General features: G+C 43.7%; 1 protein-coding gene across 1 annotated transcript in view; it reads left to right on the top strand.

The window, feature by feature from the left end:
- GALK2 (galactokinase 2) overlaps nt 1-18,251 on the top strand; it is a 314,350-nt gene that overhangs the window by 16,622 nt on the left and 279,477 nt on the right. The gene's annotated exons all lie outside the window — the stretch shown is intronic.

Here is an 18,251-nt window from a genome sequence, read left to right as displayed (position 1 = left end):
TCCCACAAGCGCACCGCTCCAATGTGGAAGCACTGGGGAGTAGGGGTGAAACAACTAATCGATTATGAAATTAATCGATTACTATTTTCATAATCAATTAATCAGACGGGAACATAATGGGGTTAAAAAAAACTAAAATGAGCCCTTTATAGTACAAAAATATAACCACTACTATAAAAAAATATAACACTTTCACTGTTCTTCAGTTAAAAAAATGAACCCCTTCCAGTAGTGATTATTTGCTTTTTTTGTACTATAAAGGGCTCATTTTTTTTTAACCCCATTATGTTGTTACTAAACGTCTTAGACCTGGTTCACATCTATATGTTTATTGGTGCTTTTTGCAGAAACGCACTACAGTTCATTTACATGGTTTCCTATGGGACATGTTCATATCTGTGCTTTTTTCAGCCGCTGCATATTTGGAAAGGGTCAAGGACTTTTAACGCAAAATGGAGCTTTTTTGGTTCAATATACTTCAACGGAGAAGCTGCAGAAAAGAATGTAATTCGTTTTTGCAGCAATTTGTTTTTGTTTTTTTTATCTGCCCAAAAAAAAATGCAAAAAACGCAAATTGCAGTAAAATCACGTGCACAAAAATCAAAACGTACAGCAAAAAGCACTGCAGAAACAGATCAAAAGCAAAAACTGTATAGGTGTGTACCGAGCCTTATGCTGGCATCACGGATCAATTTTCAGGTGAGAATATTCAGACGAAAAATCTTTGTACATTCGCTAAATGAAAGAATTTTGTTTGAAATTTTCACTTCATTTCTGAACAAAAACCACATACGCTGTCTGAAAATTCCTTTGACCAAGAAGTTTTCTATTTCCAAATTTTCCCATCAGTGTGGTTGAAAATGAATGTCAATTTGACCCCCTTTTTTTTTTTTTTCTTTCTTAAGTTTATTAACCGATTAATCGAAACAATAATCATTAGTTGCAGCCCTACTGGGGAGGCATGAGAGGCAGTTTTCAGGCACTTTGCAGGCGCTATTTTTAGCACTAAAACGCCTAAATACAGCTTCAGTGTGAAAGTAGCCTTATGGAATTGAGTTTAGGAGCTTTGACAAGAAAATGGCAAAAGCTCCTAAACTCAAGTTTGGGAGCTGCTATTGAACATTCGCCTGACCTGACTCTACAATTGGATCATGGAGTCTTCACATGTTTGCAGGTCTTCCCCCAGAAGACGTCAATTTATGGTGAAACGCGTAGGTTGGACAACGTTTCCGACGTTTCCGCAACCATGGAAACCTGGAACAACAGGTGCCGTTTATGTGTCAGCCGGCGTTTTTTTTTTTGACATTTTTTTTTTTTTCTATGGGCATTTTAAGACAGTACTTGATGCAAGTGTGATCTTGGTAGTTTTAATAAATCATTTATGGTTTTATGCTATGTGGAGCCCCGTCTTTTGTATGCTTGTATGACACCGCTATCGAGAGGATCAATATAGGCAGCCGAGAGGATCCACAGGTGTGCAAAGGCCCTGGCTAGGTATTTAGCCACAAGCATGGTTGACCTCCTGTAATACGAGGTCAACAGCAGCTGGTAAGCAGGCAATTTTGGCACTTGGTGGTGGTGATATCACATGAGGATTTTTTCCATTGTTTACCTCTATGGTGGTGGATGCCGTTGACAATCAACACTCCTATTTATTTATGTTGACTTTATTTTGAATTTCACCTGATGAATTTCACCAATTAATTATATTGTGATAGCACGACTCATATTATAGAAATTATTTGCACTGTATATATCCTTCAGAAGAGTTGCAGCTTGGAGAATTTATCTGTTTAAATATTGTCCTTTTTTTTTTTTTTTTTTTTTCTTACATTTCACAATAGCACCTTCTTTTTTTTTTTTTTTTTTTTTCCTCTCCTTTTAAGTCTTCCCCACTGCCTGATGGTTGAACCTGCTAAGGGGAAGAATCAATTTGCTGGAATGAATTTTCCCAGCCAATCACTAATGCTTTACCACATGACAGGTTGATGGCTCCCATGCTCCTCCTCCCCTTTACATTGGCGGAAAGATGCAAGTTGGCCCAAAAATGAACTTGCATCTTTTTACAGTGATTGTTGAGCAGCTAGATCCTGCAAAAACAGACAGCTGCTGCCTAGGGTTTTGTCAGCACATTTAGATAAAGCTGTACAGTTCCTTCTAAGGCTCCACCACGGAGGCGTAACAAGCATTTTGTGCTTTCCAATACATTGCATTTAGAGCAGCTCATTATAGTAGAATGTAAAGGGGTTGTGAACCCTTGCGGTTTTTCACCTTAATGCATTCTATGCATTAAAGTGAAAACCTTTTGGTGCTGCACCCCCCCCCCCCCCAAGCCCAGCAGCTCTAATCATTGTCTCAGGTCCTCATTGGATTAACTGATAGCAGCAGGAGCCATTGGCTCCTCCTGCTGCTGTCAATCAAATCCAGTGACACGGGAGTCGGGGTGGGGCCAAGTCCTGCTGTGTCAATAGACGCAGCAGCAGGACTGTGGAGCGCGTCCCCGCAAGTGATCCCATGGAAAACTGCTCTCTGTGGGGACACTTGAGAAGAGGAGGAGCCAGGAGCGCCATGGAGGGACTCAAGAAAAGGAGGATCAGGGCCACTCTGTGCAAAACCCTTGCACAGAGGAGGCAAGTATAACATGTTTGTTATTAAACAAAAACAAAGCTTTACAATCACTTTAAAGCTAAACCTAACTAGACTTAAACATGCTCCCTTCCAACATCTATGCTGACTGCTAACCTGTGTAAGAAAGATGTAAATATATTTACCGCCCACTCTGGTCTGGTCACGAGAATCTGGCTCCCCTATGTCAGTCAGCAGAGGCTGCATGGAGAGGGAGTGCAGGTTTTTAGCAGAGTTTAGGAGCTGCTGTGGTTGGGTGAGGTTGAACCTCTCTCTCTCTCTCTCTCCTGAATGCGGAAGAATCACATTCAGGATAAGAAATGTTTTGATTGCCAGCCGCAGGTAAATGCAAAACGCAGCAAAAACACAATTTTGCTGAGTTTTGCGTTTTTCCTGCAGCCACGGTAAATGACGGGCAAGTGTACATTAAAGCGGAACTTCAGTCATTTTTTTTCACCTTTCCATCTATTAAATCTTCTGCCATTGTTCTTTTAACTTTGGATAGTAAAACATTTATTTTTCTGCCAGTAAATACCGTATACAGCCCACTTCCTGTTTCTTGTCTGGTAAAAAGCCTAGGCTTATGACATCATACACAACTTTCTCTCTCGTGGGAGTTTGCCAGGAAGGGAGGGGGGGATTAAAGGGCCAATGAGAGCTGCAGAGCTGGAGGTGTGCCTCTTTGTAAATCCAGGAAGTGAACAGGCAGCAGCTTCAGCTGCCCACAGTTAAAATGGATGCAGCCAGACTCAGTGGAGAGAGATTTCTGCAGCATATTTGGCAAGTACAGAATCACAGTATATATAAAGAATATGCAAAATGGTTGGAGGGAAGCTTCAGAATAGCAAAGATGTTTTTAATACAAATTATGTGAGCAGACTGCAGTTCCTCTTTAACCAGTTAATGACCGCCAGCCACAGTTGTACTGCCGCAGGTCAGGTCTCCTGCGCTAATCGTCGTCATTGTACATGGGCTCGTGCAGGCACAGTTGCAGGCATGAGCGGGAGTGTGCCTAGGGTTGGGTGGACTCGATGTCCACTGGCAACCCACGATCACCTAGTACAGAGGCAGAATGGGGATCTATCTGCCTTTGTAAACAAGGCGAATGCCCATTCTGCCAGGTGACATCTCAGAGATCTGCTGTTCCCAGTGATCGGGAACAGTGATCTCTGTCATGTCCCAGGCAGCCCATCCCCCTACAGTTAGAACCCACATAGGGAACAGTTAACCCCTTGACTGCCCCTAATGTTAACCCCTTCCCTGACAGTGTAATTTGTACATTGATCAGTGCATTTTTTTATAGCATTGGTCAATGTAATAATGTCACTGGTCCCCAAAAAGTGTAATTTGGGGTCAGATTTGTGCGCTGCAATGTCGCAAAAAATCGGAGGTCGCTGCCATTACTAGTAAGAATAATAAAAGTCCCTTTTGCGAAAACCAATCAATATACGCCGCCTATTGTGAGATAGAGACACACATATATATATATTTTTTTAGTTTTTTTTGTTTTTTATGTATTTTTTTACATGTATTCTAGCAAAAAGTAAAAAAAAATTGTTTTCAAAATTGTCGCCATTTGTTTATAATAAAAATTGCAGAGGTGATCAAATACCACCAAACGAAAGCACTATTTGTTGGTGGAAAAAAGGACATCCATTTTGTTTGGTTACAGTGTCGCAAGTCCACGCAATTTTTAGTTAAAGCGAAGCAGTTTTGTGGTTGGGCAAAAAATGGCCTGGTCATTAACCACTTAAGCCCCGGACCATTTTGCTGGCTTAAGACCAGAGCACTTTTTGTGATTCGGAACTGCGATGGTTTAACTGAGAATTGCGCGGTCGTGCGACGTGACTCCCAAACAAAATTGATGTCCTTTGTTTTGTTCCCACAAATAGAGCTTTCTTTTGGTGGTATTTGAACACCTCTGCGGTTTCTTGCGCCATAAACAAAAAGAGCAACAATTTAGAAAAAAAAAACGCATTATTTTTTACTTTTTGCTATAATGAATATCCCCAAAAAATCTATTAAAAATTAAATTTCCCCTCAGTTTAGGCCGATACGTATTGTTGGCGCAAAAGTTATAGCGTTTACAAAATAGGGGATCGTTTTATGGTATTTTTATTAATATTTATTTTTTACTAGTAATGGCGGTGATCAGCGATTTTTTTTTTTTTTTTTTTTTCTTGTGACTGTGACATGGCGGACGCATTTTTGGGTCCTTTGTCATTTATACAGCAATCGGTACTATACAAATGCACTGATTCTTGTGTAAATGACACTGGCAGTGAAGGGGTTAACCAGGAGGTGGCAGTGTAGAGGTTAAGTGTGTCCTAGGGGCGTGACTGTGATTTACAGAACACTGATCTCTGCTCCAATCACAGGGAGCAGAGATCAGTGTCACTTGTTGCTAGGCAGAACGGGGAGATGCTGTTTACATTGGCATCTCCCCATTCTCCCTCCCCGTGAGACGATCGCGTGTTTTCCCTGTGGCGATCGAGTCCGCGGGATCCGCGGTTGGATTCACGGGGGTCCCGACCGGCGGCACGCACGCGATGGCACGAGGGCAATGTTAAATTGACGTACCTGTACGCCAATTTACCTGCCCGTGCCATTCTGCCAATGTACACCATTGTGCGCTGGTTGGGAAGCGGTTAAAGGGGCAAATCCTTCCGGTTTTTAAGTGGTTAAGCTGTATAGAGGTTGATTTACTAAACCTGGAGAGTGCAAAATCTGGTGCAGCTCTGCAAAGAAACCAATCAGCTTCCCGTGGTGTGTTTTTTTTTTTTTTTTTTTTTTTTTTTTTTTTTAATCAAGGCTTAATTAAACAAGCTGAAGTTAGAAGCTGATTGGCTACCATGCACAGCTGCACCAGATTTTGCACTCTCCATTTTTGATAAATCAACCCCAATGTCTCTAGAAGAGACTGTTTTGCGATGGCTGTATCCTGAAAGTTGACTTCTGCATTTAGCAGAGTATGGGGTTGATTTACTAAAAGCAAAAAGACTGTGCACTTAGCAAATTTTCCTTTGCAAGCGCATTTGCTCCAGAACTAAGGCTGCTTTCACACTGGGGCGGTATTCAGGCGTTACAGCGCTAAAAATAGCGCCTGTGTAACGCCTGAAAAAAAACGGCCCCTTTAACTCCAGTGTGAAAGCCGGAGGGCTTTCACACTGGAGCGATGCGCTGGCAGGACGGTGAAAAAAGTCCTGCTAGCCGCATCTTTGCAGCGGTGAATACACCGCTCCTATACCGCTCGTACCCATTGAAATCAATGGGACACCGCGGCAATACCGCCGGCAAAGCGCCGCTGCAGCGGCGCTTTGCGGGCGGGTTTAACCCCTTTTCGGCCGCTAGCGGGGGTTAAAACCACCCTGCTAGCGCCCGCACACCGCCGCTAAAACGACGGTAAAGCGCCGCTAAAAATAGCGGCGCTTTACCGCCGACGCTGCTCCCGCCCCAGTGTGAAAGCAGCCTTAGTAAAGAAGCAGAAGCTCCTCTGACTTCCATCATCCAATCATGTGCAAGCAAAAATGCTGTGTTTTTTTCTTTTTTTTTTTTTTCTTGCACCTCATTGGGTGTTCTTTGCAAAGTGAAACCTTACCTCATTTACTAAGCTCTGGAGCAACTATTTGACTTTAGTAAATCAAACTCTATGACTCATGATTTGTTTACTAATATAACAGATTGCACATTAAGCCCGGGATAACACTTGTGCGAACAGACATCGCATGTGACATCGCATGTGAGTCGCACCCGCACTGTGGTGTCGATCGCATGCCATGTCTTTGCAATGCGAGTTCAGCCATGAACTCGCTTAGGATTTGCAGGAAAATAGTGCAGGGGCTTTTTCCCCCCTGCACTGGAATCGGATATCATGGGTGTTCTCACTCATGCGATCGAATTCCTGTGTGAGTTCGCAGTTCGCACTGTGATCTGTGACCCGATCTGGGGGTGTCATTAACATTGTATTGACACCCGCAGTGATTCGCAATGGGCAGTGTGAACTGCCTGCGGGAGAGATGCGATGCGGGAATCGGCGCTGGAATCGCTCTGGTTCCCGAATCGCATATGTGTGGGCCCAGGCTAATAGTCGTCTTTTCTTTTCTTTACACTTTATCTGAGACTCAGTCTGTCCATTTTTCCCCCCCCTTTGGCGTAATTAGATTTCCATAACACGAGAGCTGGTAAATCTCCTCTGGCACATAAACCACACAGCCGTGTTTGGATGACGTAAATGGTTGATGCTTCTAAAATCATTCCGGGGGAACATTCTGCTCAATAACACTATAATGATATCTTTTGTACCCGACCACAGCATTTTAATTACTGTTTTGCAGTTTGCCCACAGCAGTTGGCAGTCTGATACAGCAGTTAAATAAAGGAAACTGATATTTCAGATTTGCTGTAATTCCCTCCCAGCTATTCCTAGTAACTCAAAAGTATGTATTTGCCAGCCAGACTGGGCCTTGTAAGATGCACTAAAATGAAATCTCAGTCTATGGTACTCGTGAAACATCGATTTTTGCTTTGGGATAAAAATATATCTCATAGAAAGTATATATGACTCAAATCTACACAATGCAATCTGGACTTCTGAGTGCCGGTTCACACCAGAGAGATGTCAGTCATCGCATGTGATTCGCACCTCACTGCTGTGTGGATCACATGAGATGTCTGTGCGATGTGATTTCAGCCATACAGATTGTATGGTTGAATTTGCATCACATTCGGCCCAAAATTTTGCAGGACTTTTTTTTTTTTTTTTTTGTCCGCACCAGAATTGGATCGTATGCAATCCGATTCCTGTCCGAATTCACAGTTCACATTGCAATATGCGAACCAACCTGGGGGTGTCATTAACTTTCTATTGACACCCGCAGTGGTTTGCATAAGGCGGTATGAACCACTGGCGTACACAAAACCCCCTGAAAATGTCATTTTCTGTTTTGTGTGATTGGCTCACTGAGTTTCCAAGAAGTCAGCACTAAGATACAAGTCAGATTTTTGGCATCCCCTGCAACAACAATGTCATTGTTTGGTGAGATATTGGCAATAGGAAATCACGTCTAAAGAGAAGCAGGCCTTGCCAATTTCCTCATTAGAGCCCTGCATGTGCAGCAGCTGATTATTAATTATAAAATCACTTCCATATAGATGCACTAAGCGCATGGACACAGACAAACCTCTATATTGCCAGAATAACAAAAGGAAGGAATTTGAAACCACGTTTGTTAAAATCCTTGTACTGTACATAGATCACCCAGAGGGGAATGTTTTTTTTTTATCAACAAAATAGGAGTTACTCTTTAACCACTTCCTGCCCAGCCTATAGCAAAATGACGGGCGGTGGTTCAGTTATCCTGACTGGGCGTCATATGACATCCTTCAGGATAACAGCTGCCACGCGCCCATGGGGGCGTGCATCCTGGCGATCGGTGGTACAGGCGTGCATCCTGGCGATCGGTGGTACAGCGTGTCAGTCTGACACACCGCTACACTGATCTCGGTAAAGAGGCTCTTTACCACATGATCGGCCGTGTCCAATCATGGCTGATCACGATGTAAACAGTTAAAGCCGTTGATCGGCTTTTCCTCACTTGCGTCTGACAGACGCAAGTAGAACCGAGCCGATCGGCGGCTCTCCTGACAGGGGGGTCTGCACTGATTGTTTATCAGCGCAGCCCCCCCTCGGATGCCCCCACTGAAACACCAGGGAAGCTGCCAGGACTACCAGGGAAGTGAGCAACATGTGATGGCCAGGTATGTACCCCATGGCCATCCACATGTACCCAATCTGTGCAAATCAGTGCCCACAAATGGGCACTGACTGGCACCATAAAGTAACAGATACAATGACTAATGCCCAGCAATGCCACTCATCAGTGCCACTTATAGGGCCACCCATCAGTGCCGCCTATCAGTGCCACCTCATCAGTACCCATCAGTGCTGCTTTATCAGTGCCTGTCAGTACAGCCATATCAGTGCCTGTCATTGAAGAAGAAAACGTACTTATTTTACAAAAAAATTTAACGGAAACAAAGAAATATTTTTTTTTCCTCAAAATTTTTGGTCTTTTTTTTTATTTGTTGCGCAAAAAATAAAAATCGCAGAGGTGATCAAATACCACCAAAAGAAAGCTCTATTTGTGGGAACAAAATGATAAAAAATTTGTTTGGATACAGTGTATCATGACCGCGCAATTGTCATTCAAATTGCGACAGCTCTGAAAATTGACTTGGGCTAGAAAGTGTCTGGTATTGAAGTGGTTAAATTGCTGTAGAGAGAAGACTGTGGATAAACAGGTACAACATACACATTTATTCTCTAGGGTCTCTGCTAAAAAAAATGTTTGGGGGTTCTTAGTAAATTTCTAGCAAAAAATACAGATCTTAACTTGCAAACAACAAATGTCAGAAAAGGCCTGGTCTTGAAGTGGCATTTCCATATATTCCAACTTCTTATACAATTTTTTTTCATATTAAAAATATAGTATTCCTTTCTCTCCGGTAGCAATCGTGTGTATGATAGAACATTTTGTTTTGTTTGGATAGATTTGTTATGCTAATAAAATTATTTTGGTTGACTAATTTCGGAATTAGTCTAGTCTAGTTCAGTTTTCAAATGAATTCCATCAAAAAATGATCGACCGATTTGAGTTCTGTGTTTAAGAATAGCTTGTTAAGAAGCGGGCCAGGAATCTGGCCACCGCTTCCTTAAAGTGTTACTAAACCCAGCTTATAAATCTTATTTTTTTAAATTAAAATACTGCAACAATATACCTTTTTGGATGATCTGTATACCACTGTTGCATGATAAACTGCACAGTTTCTCCAGTGCTGAGAGTTCAGGTAGGAGGAGATTTCCACTGCAGCCTGTATACACACCCACATGTGTGATGTCAATATCATGTGACCTGGCTAGCACTGAGAACACGTAAATGTTCTCTCCAGCATAAACGACACAATTGAGCATGTGCAGGTCAGCTACCCTGCCTGTGTTAGTTGGCCTTCCCCAGATAGACAGACAGACAGTGCAGGAGGGGAGCGATCTGCATTCAGGATAAAACAGCCATTTTACACAATACAGAGGATTAACCTCTTAAGTTCCACAGTGAGTATAACAACAAGCATGCTAAGCTGCATATACAGACTGATTTTACAGTTGTGGGTTTAGTAACACTTTAACAGCCGATGACTTATGAGCTGTCAGCAGACTTCCCTGCTGAGACCTGAAATGTAAACAAAAGAATGCCGCTGTTCTGACACACAGCGTCCGGCCATCTAAAAGTGTCCGCCCCGTACTGCGCAGGCGCATCGCTTGCGCAGTACGGAGCAGAAGGAGATTCGGAAAATCTCGGAAGATGAATGCGCCTGTGCCATGAGTCGAGGTGCAAGCCCCACCATCCAAGTGGACATAGGGTTGCACATATTAGAGGGCCCCTCGCAGGTGCGCTTTGCTCGCCACGCTTCGGGCACGGCCTCACTGCGCTCGGCTCTTTTTATTCTAACTCTATGTCCACTTGGATGGTGGGGCTATAACCTGGATTCGCAGCGCAGGCGCCGTTCATCTTCGGCTATTTTCGTAATGTGGTTGCCCTGTGTACTGCGCATGCGCAGTACACAGCGGACACTATCCCTGGGACACTGGGGGACATTATGTGATAGGACACCGGCAATAGAATAAAAAAAACAAAAAAAAAAGTGTAGGGGGGCCCCCCAAATCCATATTGGGCTCTTTGGGTCTGGTATAGATTTTAAAGGGAACCCCAAATCTTTAAAAACAAAATGCATGGGGCCCCCAAAATCTATACCAGATCCTTGTCCGAGCATGAAGCCCGGCAGGCTAGGAAAGGGGAGGGGGACAAGCAAGCACCCCCCTCTTGAACCATACCTGGCCACATGCCCTCAATATGGGGGCGGGAGAAGGTCCTCTTCCCCACAAATCTAGACTGTGATTTTGAGGGTCTGCAAGTGGCGGGGGCTTATTGCAATCTGGAAGCCCCCTTTAACAAAGCCCCCCCCCTAGATCCCAGCCCCCCTCCATGCAAATGATTATGGGGTTCATAATACCCATTCACCAAAATCGAAGGCTCCCCACTGACTGCCTGCGCCTCCGTCTGACATTTTTTTAAACTAAGGGCAGGGTCAACCAATGACGTCAGTAGGTGAGCCCACCCCTTGTGACGTCACTGGCGCTGGGTCGATGACGTTGCAAGTGGATGGTGTCACCAGTTGAAGTCATTGGGTAACTCCGCCCCTGGCAGCTGACAGCTGATGAATCATTGGTTGTCAAGGACGCAGCGGCTGACTTCCTGGCCCTCTCCTTAACAACCATCTAGTCTTCACACACAATATGAATTGGTCGATCGTTTTTAACCCATCTGAATCTGAATTGTTCTGAAAATTTTAAATCAGAAAACAAATAAACGGAACTAAACCACATAAGGACCAGGCCTATTTTTCAAACTTGCTGTTTGCAAGTAACACTGTATTTACACAAATGAATTATTTTTTTTAAAACAAATAAAGAAAATAGTTAAGTTAGCCTAATTTTTTTTTATTTTGTGAAAGATAATGTTACGCTGAGTAAATTGATACCCAACATGTCGTGCTTCAAAATTGTGCCCGCTCGTGGAATGGCGACAAACTTTGAACATTAAAAATCTCCATAGGTGACCTTTAAATTTTTTTTATAGGTTACCAGTAAGCGTTCGCTTCTGTGTGCGAGCGCGGCTGGACAGGGCGCTTTAATTTTCTTTTTTTTTTAACTTTTTTTTTTTACACTGTCTCTTTTAAAAAAAATAAAAATAAAAATAAAAAAGATCACTTTTATTCCTATTATTCCTATTTTTATTCCTATTACAAAAGTAAACATTCCTTGTAATAGAAAAAAGCATGACAGGACCTCTTTAATGTGAGATCTGGGATCAAAAAGACCTCAGCTCTCACATTTAGGCCTCATGCACACGGACGTTTTTACAGCCGCTTTTTTGAGCTTTTTTGCAGCTTAAAAAGGCCTGTCCATGTTAGTCTATGGCTTCATGCCCACCTAGGCGTTTTTGAGCTGCAAATGGCATAGGCGTTTTTAAGCTGTAAAAAAAACCCAGGACCAGTGCGTTCCCTGGCGTGGAGCTAGAGCTGTAAAAATGCGAATCGTGGGAAAACGCGCAAAAACGCGCACAAACGCGCAAAAACACGCAACATATTTTCTTTGTTTTCTGAGTGCTATAGCCAAGAGATGTGTTTCTTTAAAAACGCTACTTAACGCTAACGCTAAAAAACGCCAATGAAAAACGGGGTAAAAATCACGTTTTTAACGCCGATTTTTCCAGGCGTCGGAGCTAGCTTTGCAGCCAGTTTTTTAAAACGTCCATGTGCATGAGCACTTACACTTAATTGCAATAATTTTTTTTCCCCCCTTTTAAGGCCATTAGGTAGAAGTGACATTTGATGTCGCTTCTGTCATCCAACATCATTAAGACAAGTGGGGCTATTATTCCCTTACTGGACTCGCAGCCTCTGAGGGGAAAGCATCAGATCGTCTCCGCCGCTACGACATCTCCGGTAAGTGGCGGAGACGAACGGAAAGTGACAAGAGGGCACCTCTCCAGCCGCTGGAGAGAGGGCTGCCCGTCGTTTCAGAAAATATTGGTATTATGGCAGCTATCTAACAATGGTAGCCACACCCACAGACGAAGACGTAATGATGAAACGCGTATGGGCGTGACCGTGCAGCTTTACATTATCACAGCAGGAGAGCTTGTCTTCCCAGGACCCGCCGCAGATACCGAGACCGTTTGTTACCATTGAGATCCGGACTGTGATGAGACAAGACTGAGCCTTGCTGGTAATATTATATGTGATATAAGAGCCTTTTATTGTGTACGTATGTTTTTAACGAGTGCGCATAAGTTTGTTTGTTTATTAAAATAAGTTTGCACTATGGATTGTGTTTGTGATCTTTTCCATATGTGAAATGACACCGTATTGTGCTGGTTGGAGAGAGGCTTAATTGAAGGTTTATTGCTGAGAATATCCAGGAGCCATTTAATATTTGATGTGCCTATATCTATTCATACTTTTGGTAAGTGTATTACCATTGGGAGCGTCACTGTGCACAGAGTTTTTTTTACACTGGCAGTTTGGTGGATGGCTTGGAAATGGACTTCTTTCTTTTCCTATGAATATTCATTGAAGCACTCTTTCCACAATTCAAGACTCGGCACACCGGTCAAATTTATGAATTTTTTGACCTTTACTTTCTGATCGTCTCATTTTACCTTTTAGCGCTGTCAATATAGTATATTCTTTGCTGCGATTTTCTTGGGAATAAGTGATATTGTATATTTGTGTGTTATCTAACAATAGTATTATTTTTTTTTTGCATAAACATTTTATTGAAATCCCACGGGGATACAGAAGAAAAAGGGGATGAGAGGGATAATACAGGGTTTACAAAATCACAAACGCATGTACTTACATTAGATCTCCAACTGGGAAGGCCCAGGGAGCAAATAAGACCCGAGACCAAAACAGTAGAACCGGGAAATCAAAATGTAACCGGAAAATTAACAAGAAAAATAACATCAATTTTATCAATGTAGGCAAACCATCTCTAAGCAGTAGAAACGTGTCTCTCCATATGATATGGCAAGTTATGTACAGCCCTCATGGGCCTTGGGTTCTCAAGCGGACAAAAAGAGGCAAAGGAAATTGAAGGAGGGGGAAAAAATAAATAAAAGGGGGGGGGGTGGGGGGAGACAAATTGTGGTGGGCTAGGTCTAGGGCAGGAGCAGGTAAGGAAAGGGGGTGAGGACATCACCAACTACCCTCTCCTTTGTCTGGGAGTCAAAGAAAGTGTAGCATTATCCCTGTAACACAGGGATAGCTACCTGAAACAGATGTTAAATGATTAATGGATAAGTCATGTCAGCTCCTTGAAGAGTTGAGAGCTTTTAAAGGACGTCCAGGGTTCCCAAGTGGTAGTGAATTTCGCAACCTTATCTAAGGTGATGTAGATCAGCTCCTCCATCTCCGCTATGTGGTTGATTTGCGGAATCCATTCTATCATAGAGGGCGGGGATGTTGACCTCCAGTGCACTGGCACACACATCCTTGCAGCGTTAACCACATGCATTGCAATGGATCTGTTTTTTGGAACGTTTTTTGGATAATTTGGAAAGGTGTAGTAGATATTGCACTGGCGAAAAATCCAGCTGAAGAGATGATACTTTTGTTATGACATCATGTATCTTGAGCCAAAATGGCTGAAGTACCGAGCAGTCCCACCAAATATGGAGGAATGTGCCCCTTTCCTTTCCGCCACACCAGCACTGATCAAAGGCTGAGGGGGAGTATTTGTGTTAACAATGGTATTCTACGTCAAAGTATCGACTTATAATGACGGCAGGTGGTCCTAGAAGTGGTTAAATTAATTTCAGCAAAATTCTGACTATTTATTTTGAAGATTCGGATAACCAAAAATTTGTCCAAATCTACAATCGGACTGAAACAAATTGCACATGTCTATCCAGGGGCGGACTGACAACTCATGGGGCCCCGGGCAATAGGAGATTATGGGGCCCCCAGGGAATCCGAGATTATGGGGCCCCCAGGGAATCCGAGATTATGGGGCCACACAGTATACACACACACAGTATACAATGGCACAGTATACACAGACATGTTTCTATTGGCTTAGAAGGTGCTGGAGAGGTGGGGCAGCTATAATCTCTGGATTTTTAGACCAAAAGGATGTCTGTAAGGGACATTTCAGAGACAGATGTAAAAAAAAACAGATTTTTATATACTGTCCCTGGTTTTACTGAGGCTGGCAACCCTGATGGGGCCCCCTAGTGGACCGGGGTCCTCGGGCAGTGACCGCGTGGCCGAATGGTCAGTCCGCCCCTGTGTCTATCAGGTATATGTATTTTATATCTGTTTTATTCGTAAACAAAATGTTACAAAAAGAGTCCAGCAACCATTCTGCTACTAAGTTTTATTTAGCCGTTTAAAAATAAAAGCATTTTTCAGAACAATTATTTTTAGTATATTCCAGAACATAACTGTCAGCTTTTGGAAATATTCAGCAGAATGACTGCATTGCCATCAGATTAAAGTGTGTTTCATCTTCCAAAATGAAATTATAATTTCATCTGGAACTTTACCTTTTGTGTATCACAGCTACTTGTTAGCAAACAGAGTTTCAGGCAAAATGTGTGATTTATTATCTGTACTCATAAAGTCATTAAGCAGAAATGCCAGCTGAACTCGTTGGTAAACAAAACAGGAGCTGATTGTCATATATGCAGAGTGGAGGAGGTGTCACTGCTGACATTAGGTGCTCTGCTGTGTGAGAGCTCCTACTATCAGCCTACTAGCCCTGTCATCAGATAAAAGTGAGGCTATATAATGAGCCTCATTTAAAGCGGAGGTCCACCCTAAAGTGGACCTTCCGCTCATTGGAATCCTCCCCCCCTCCGGCGCCACAATTGGCACCTTTCAGGGGGGAGGGGGGTGCAGGTACCTGTACAGTACAGGTATCTGCACCCACTTCCGGGATAGCTCTCCCGCTGCCTGCTGGGAAACACACAGATCCCAGAGGCAGCGAGTCCATCCTTATTGCGCAGCGCGACTTGCGCATGCGCAGTAGGGACCCGGGAAATGAAGCCGAAAGGCTCCACTTCCTGATTCCCATACCCAAGATGGCGGCGGCAGCACCCGAGAGACGATCGAGAGATCGGCTTCGGGTGCCGACATCGCGGGCGCGCTGGACAGGTAAGTGTCACTATTTTAAAAGTCAGCAGCTGCAGTATTTGTAGCTGCTGGCTTTTAAAAAAAAAAAAAAAACGCGGACTCCTGGCGGACTCCCGCTTTAAATTATACCAGGGGAATACTACAAAACATTATTTGAGTAAGAGCTCTGAGTCTGTGTTGGGCTGCTAATGTCATATCCAGGATGGCAGTGCCCAGCACCATTCTCAGGTCTGTTCGATATCCTGACGGGATCAATAATTAGAGCAGAACTTCTTAAGTTCTGCTGATCCTCCTCCTCCTTCCTACTTCCTCTGCCATTGTTTTTTTTTTTTTTTTGTTTGTTGTTTTTTTTTTTAGGGAATGGGTACCTGTTTCTAGTCATTACCCACTCCCACCTCTGCTTTGCTCATCTAGGCAAGCAGAGCGGAAGTTCACCCACCTGCAGCCTCCCGGGACACGTCAGTCTCCATGAGATTACGGGACCACTCAGAAAGCACAATGTGTCTCCCACATTCGCAATGGGGAAACAGCTGTTAGCCAGCAGGAAATCGCAGCCGGCTTCTCGCATTCAAGATGGTGGCACTGGGGACCCATTGAAGAACTGGCCTGTGTGATCACAACGCTGGATCTCAAGGCATGTAAGTGCCTAATTAACTGCTTGCTGACCCGCCGCAATACATATGCTGCAGACAGTTGGCTAGTACAGGCACCATAACGTAACTGTTCCGGGTTCAGAGTGCCCCCACCCACTGGCTCTGCTGTGATTGGACACAGCGAGACCTAGCCAGCAAGTCCCGGCCAATGATTCATGGCCGGGACCTGCTGATCAGCTATGTCCAATCACAGCCCAAAGCCCTGTGTTGACAAACAACACAGGGCTCTGTACAGAGGGAACAACCTCTGTGTTTTTTCTGCCTGCAAAGCAAGCATAAGAAACAAAGAGATCTTTAGTAAAAAGCAGCACACATTGTTAGGCACACACTTAACCCCCTCGAATGCCCCGAGATGTTTACCCCTTCCCAGTGTCAGAAACAATGAAATCAGACCGAGACAGAAGTACAGTTAAATCACACTTGTTTAATAATAAAAGTGAAAAAAAAGAACAAACATAGTCAAAACATAGCCAAAGTTCAGTAACCGGAACGGATAGTCAGCCAAGCCAGAAGTCAGGGATCAAAGTAGTGAAACAGCAAGCAGGATCTGGAGCCAAAGGGATGTCAGCAAAGCAAGTCTTTAAACAGGAACGCAGGAGATTCTTTGTGATTTTGACAAAGGTGAAGGCCGAGATCCTGTCGACTGGACGGCTTAAGTAGGCCGGACTAACGAGCAAGATATCATCAACAGCTGAGTAACACTGGAGAGAGATGGGAGCTGGCAAGTAGCCGACAGCTGAGCGGCCAGCTTAGAGAAGGAAGGGCTACACCCAGCCAGTGTCATTAGTACAGTAACAGTGTATATTAGTGTCACTGGTGATGTAATTTGTCAGCTAGCCAGTTCCCACAATGTGGGCTAGTGTCAGATTGGCCGCCACGTTATCATAGTCCCACTACAAGTCGCTGATTACCGCCATTACTAAATGATAATAAAAAATAAAGTTGCGGATTGTCATTTGCTGTGTCCCAGAGTGAAGGCAGGCAGCAGAGAGATGATGTAATCTCTCTGCTGCACAGTGAGGGCAGAACGGCGGTGATGCAGGGCGGCGGTGAGAAGTAATGTCATCTCTCTGCTCCCCCGCCAGCCGGCCTGCTGACTAGCCTGTCTGCCCACCCACTGACTGGCCCGCCCGCTCACTCACCCGCTGGCCGGCCTGCCGACTGATCTGCCCACTCACACGCCGGCTCGCTGACTGGCCTTCCTGCCTACCCGTCGGCCCGTCACAAATTTCTCGGGGGGGGGGGGATGTGGCAGTTGCCCTGTTGTCCACCCCCTGGATCCACCCCTGGTTTAGAATACACAGCCCAAACCAGGTTTGACTGCTTCAACCCCCTCCTAGACTTAGAGGGGGAGATTTACTAAAACTGAAGCATGCAAAATGTGGTGCACTTTTGCATAGAAACCAATCAGCTTCCAGATTTTATTGTCAAAGCTTAATTGAACAAGTTGAAGTTAGAAGCTGATTGGCTACCATGTACAACTGCACCAGATTCTGAGTGCTCTAGGTTTAGTAAATCTCCCCCAGAGACTCAAAGTTTAAGATTATAATCCACTAAAAACAGTCTGACGCTGGGATCTCCTGCTGTTATGTGTAATCTGTTTATTAACCACTTCAGCCCTGGAAGGATTTACCCCCTTAATGACAGGCCATTTTTGCGATACAGCACTGCGTTACTTTACCTGACAATTGCACAGTCGTGCGACGTTGTACCAAAACAAAATTGATTTCCTTTTTTTTCCCCCACAAATAGATTTTTCTTTTGGTGGTATTCGATCACCTCAAATTTTTTCTTTTTTTGCTATAAACAAAAGAAGACCAACGATTTTGAGAACATTTTTTTTTACTTTCTGCTATAAAACCTATCCAATAAAAATATGTAAAAGCTAATTTCTTAATCAATTTAGGCCAATTTGTATTCTGCAATATATTTTTGGGTAAAAAGAAAATCCCAATTAGCGTATATTGATTGGTTTGCACAAATGTTATCATGTCTACAAACTATGGGATGGAATTAGGGACTAAATTGGCGGAAAGTGACCCAGTCGGGTTGCCAGGAGGTCTGTCATATAATATTGGGACAGGCCTCTTTCCACATAAAAAAAAAAAAAAAAAAAAAAAAAGTCTTAAATGTAAATTAAAGCAAAACTAAACTTCCCCCCTCCTTCACAGCCATGGACGGTGCCATCTTAGCCTTTGCTGGATCTGCAGGTGCCACGGT

This window comes from Lithobates pipiens, unplaced genomic scaffold, assembly GCF_037356315.1.
Source record: "Lithobates pipiens isolate NorthernLeopardFrog02 unplaced genomic scaffold, aLitPip1_a1.2 Scaffold_8, whole genome shotgun sequence".
Taxonomy (NCBI): Eukaryota; Metazoa; Chordata; class Amphibia; order Anura; family Ranidae; genus Lithobates; species Lithobates pipiens.
Note: the sequence above shows the minus strand (reverse complement) of the source record. Positions and strands in the feature narration are given on the sequence as shown.